A 4918-nucleotide genomic window follows, 5' to 3' on the forward strand; every position below is an offset into this window, starting at 1 on the left:
TACAGAGTAAAAAAGACAACCTTTGCCCTGCGGGACGCAGACTGCATGGCTCCACCCTTGTGTAGGTGACCTCACCCTCAGAAAACTGCAGCTAGGGCTCCGCGGGAGGCCCTGGCTGCGGGGTACACTGCACCCCTGAAGATGCACACTGCACACTGTGCCCACTCTTACGCAGCAGCCCCGACGAAGCCCTTTCGCAGTGAAAGAGTCTAAATGCTCAGACCATGCCTTCGACACCCCATTTTGGTCATGACGCAAGAAAGTCAAGAATTAAGTCAGACTTGCGCATTCTCCTCTCCACTTACGGATTCCCTTTCCATTGGCACTACGCCTCTCCCTTAGGGACCAGGCTAGTGACCAGGAGGTAAGGGAGATCTTTGGGGGTAGTGTGGCCGTCTGGCTTCCTGTTAAGCACACTTTGTATGTCTGTCTTTGTCATCTCTGTGAAGGAGGCCTCTCCTTCTCTCTCCCTTATCCCAGTCCAATGACCAAAGGGCACTTGACGCCGTAGCAAGAATAAACCTGACCTTTGCCTCAAGATGCTGGGAAGGCAGTAGTGATCACTCTTACGGAACCAGCATGGGAGGAGTGTGAGGTGTTCTGAGCTATTTTTTATGTCGAAGTCAATTAAGGGTAAGGGTGAAGGGCAGGGCCCTCGGATTCTTGGTTTTCCACTCTAAAAGAGATAAGATTAAAAATATAGCAACAACTCAGGTAGCTCCTGGCCAGTCGCCAAGGTGTAGGACGCCCCGGTGGATCAGCGGCTTAGCATTTCAGCATGATTCCTGGGGACGTTTTCCTTTGACCGAGGCCTGAGAGGGGACTCTTGCTGGGTGGAGACTCTCAGAGAGCTCCCAGGTAACAGGCCGCCACTCGCCTCCATCCCTCGGCCCACCACGCGGCCTGAACGGCTCTGGCCCGCTCTCTGCGTGGCTAACTGCAGAGCACGTCCTGCCCTCCGTACCCTCAAACCCTCAGCACGAGTCGCCTTCTCAGCCTTGCTCGCGGTCTCCTGGAACATTCTCTGTCCTTGGGACAGCTTTCTGGTTTTCCCCTCCCGTGGCTCCTGTGGGACCCTCCCTCTTCGGTCCCTTTCTGAGTGTCAGGCATCTCCTTCCAGCAGCCTGCTTGACGTCTCCGTGTGGATGACGCAACAGGTATTTCCAAAACGACCTGGCTGACCCCAAAATCGTAATCCTGCTCTCACTCAAAACAGCCCCAGCAACAGCACTGCTCTCCTCACACCTGGTCACTCAGAGCCTGGAGTAGTTCTTCACCATTCTCTTCTCTCTTCTAAAATGATGCTAAATCCAGCGACTTCTTTCGACCGCCATTGTCATAGCTCAATCCGATCCGTCCCACCTGTCCACCTGTCACGACAGCGTCCTCCCTGTCTCCCCATCTCCATCCTCATCCCTTTCCAACCCGTTCTCCACACGGTAACCAATGGACCCCTCACTGCCCTGCCGAGAGCGTAACCACTGCTCCCAGGACAAAGCCGCAAATCCATCAGGTCCCATAATGTTGGGGAACACCTGCCCCTTTCAACTCCGGCAGCCTCACGAGAGGCCATCCTTCCTTCCTTTCTCCACAATCCACACACTCTAGGTCTGCTGCAGCTCCTCTCATTCCAGAACCTTCCTACCGCAGAGTCTTGCCTTTGCCTGGAATGCTCTCGTTCGCCCGCTTTCGTGGCCTGCTCCTGTTCAGACTGCAGCCCTCGGCCCTTTTCTCCAGGGCTGCCTTCCCTGACCCACAACCTAGGGTAAGTCCCCTCGGCTACCAGCTTCTCCTCCATCCCACTCCAAGCAATCCATCGTAATCAAAATGTATCTTTTCTTCTTGGCAACCACAATGGGCTTCCGAGGGAGGGAGAAGCCATGAGACAGAAGGCCCCTGTGGCTGCTGAACATCTTATGGAGTCTGACTGTGAAAGTGTGTGGGAGAACTAAACCGCTCTACCAAAACACGGTGGCAGGAAGGAAAAACGATACTGGATTTCGCTGACCAATCCCAGACACACGAGCGAGGGGAAGGTGGGAGGCAGGGGTGCGGTGGGGGTGAAGGGTACAGACACGGCCCGCGTGGGCGGATCGAAAAGCCTTTCGAAGAATATAGTTAACACTTAAAACATTTTATTCACCCAGGACTCCAGAAGTAGATCCACCTGTGTATGTAAAATATCTCTCCCTGGATAACTCGGCTCCTACTACACTGGAGTCCATGAACAATGTTCCCTTCGAGTAACAAGGACACGTACGGCAGGAGAAATGTCTGTAGCAGTTGTCGAGATCAAGGCAGACTCTGGGGTGATGGATATCGGAGAGCCAGCGTACCTGGGCACGCCGCCTGCAGGTGTGCACCCTGCAGACTCGGGGAGGAAATGGAGGGCAGGATGGGAGTGAGAGAGCTGGTGGGGGAAGACACAGGTGTGGCCAGGTGGGAGGGGACCGGCAGCGCGGCCTCTGCCCTGTTCTCCTTTCCCAGAAGGAGCCGGACTTGAGGCTGACATCAAAAACTGGAACTATCACCTGGGAAATTGCCCCCAGATCAATCGTGCACTGATTGAGAGTCCACCCAACGTTCCCAAGACACACTTCTAGCCAATTTCCGTGTTCCCAGGCACACCCAGACGGAAGTCAGTCCTGGGAGGTGACGGAGATGAACCCAGGGTCTATGCTGTGAGGCCCAGCCTGGCACGGGCTCCTCAAGGCCGCCAGCTACCAGACAGGCTTCTGTGCCCTTGTCGTTATCATGTCGTTATCAGTTTTTGGAACTTCTCCCAGAACAATAATAGTAAACATTCTCTTAAGTAAGAAAACCCATTTCATTCTAGTCGATCAGGTAAAGCACAAGACCGTCTCAAGGAAGTTGCGTCCGCAGAGCAAACCATAAACTCTTCCCGTAACGAGTCGGGCAGGTATCGGTGAGGCTTTGTGGCTGCCGCCGGCTCTGCCCCATCTTGTTCTTTTTCTTTCCACAATGCTGTAGCAACGTACAAACCATGTACGTCGTGCTTGGGGACGGTACAAAAACAGGCCGAGGACGGCTGCGGCCGTGGGTCATAGTGTGCTGACCCCGGCGTTAGCGGAAGGAAGAATAGGAACGGTGATACTAGCTCCTTATTCTGTGCCCCTGGGAGGAGGCATCAGATGAGAGGCTGAGGCTCAGAGGTGTGGAGTGACCACCCCTCCCCCACCCCGCCCCAAGTTGCACAGCAGGAAAAGGCGAAACCCAGAGTCACACGCGGTCACCTCCAGAGCCACGTTCTGCGTCTCTGCGGCAGCCGGTGCGTTCCCGCCCTCTGCGGGACTGCAGGGCGGCCGACCTTAGCGATGGCCCGAGGGCGCCCACTCTCCTCCACCGCAGCATAGGCGAACGTCTCGCGTGGGAGCGAGCGCCGAGCACAGGCCTCCAGGGAGCGCAGAGGGCGGCCCGGAAACCACGCGCGCCTCCCGGTGGGTCCGCTGGGCGCTCTCCGCATTCGACAAGTCACTCGTGAATCTTCGTACTGCCTATAGAATCCAGAGAAAATTCCCTCCTGATTTGGCTGGGAGTAAGGGCGGGGGTGGGGGACCTCCATGTCTATCATGTTTCTGCCCTATGCCAGGCACTGCTGTGAGTGCGGGGTCTGCAGTGAGCGCAGGGTCTGCAGGGCAAGGGCCTGTCCCACTGTGAGTGCCGGACGCACACCGCTAGGGCGCAGTCCACAGCTGTGAGGTGCTGGCTGTCCCCGCGATTATAGGACAGTAGCGAGAGACAGAACGTAAACAAGTAAACAAATACCACCCTTTCAGGTACTAATAAGTGCTGAGAGCAGTGAGGTTGTGTGAGCAAGCGCACGGGGGCACGAGAGTGCTTACCGACTCCTCGACTCCTGGGAGGAGCTGGTCATGATGCGAAGGGGGCCCCTGGGCGGCGGGAGGGCCAGGCTCCCGTTGAACCAGAGCTAGAAGCCTGGGAACCAGGTTTCCGAGACCTCTGCCCCGTGATCTGGAGGGTCCCTCCGGTCCTTGCGGGTGGTGGCCTGAGGGGAGGCAGACGAGGCCGCCGCTCACGGGGCAGGGGGATGTGTGGGCTTCTGCAAACGTGGGGTTTGGCATTGCACGTGCCACTGCCCAGGTCTCCTCCGGTCACCCGCCTTGGCTGCTGTGCCCATCGACAGCGGCTTCCTGACCCCCCCCGATTCTCTGGTATCCCGTGACAGCTGTGATGCTAAGAGCCCCCCACCTCTCCACTCCTTTTAATCACTATGCATCGAACTCTCTGAACTAAAGCTTTCTCTCTGTCAAAGGTAATTGCTAGAGTGGCTTTTCTTTTCCTGATTTTCATCTGAGAGAGAGAGAGAGAGAGAGGCCGACAGTGCTGGAGCAGAGAACACAGCGACAGACTGGCTAAACTGAAGCCAGAGGTGATCCGTGCCCTCCCCAAGGCGCCCGGATTTTATTCTAGAAGCTCTAGAAAGGCACCAAGGTTTAAGGTGGGGGAGGGAATTAAATAGGAAAGGGGAGAAATGGGCAAGACCAGGTGGTGAAACAGAACTAAGGAAGTGTAAATAATAACGACAACAACAATAGTAACAGCGACAACAACAATAAAGCTTAGAATATCATGGTCTGGAAAAGGAAAATAAAGACCAAAAGGGAATTTGGTAACTGTTAGTCAACACTCGAAGGGCCCTTTGATTTCCGATGTTTGCCAGATGTTCTCCACCTATTCTGTGGACAAAGGAAGAGCAAATTCAAACTATAAACACATTCAGGTTTATTACATGGGGAAAAAAATCCCTGACTACTGAGAGAGGTGAATAACCCCTTTTCTTGAGAATCTATGAGGATAATATAGACAACTAATGATTTGTGGCTGAATGAAATCTAATTCGAAGACAATGCTGGGTGTCCCTAGCAAGTGAATCCAC

The sequence above is a fragment of the Rousettus aegyptiacus genome, unplaced genomic scaffold, assembly GCF_014176215.1.
Source record: "Rousettus aegyptiacus isolate mRouAeg1 unplaced genomic scaffold, mRouAeg1.p scaffold_m13_p_2, whole genome shotgun sequence".
Classification (NCBI taxonomy): Eukaryota; Metazoa; Chordata; class Mammalia; order Chiroptera; family Pteropodidae; genus Rousettus; species Rousettus aegyptiacus.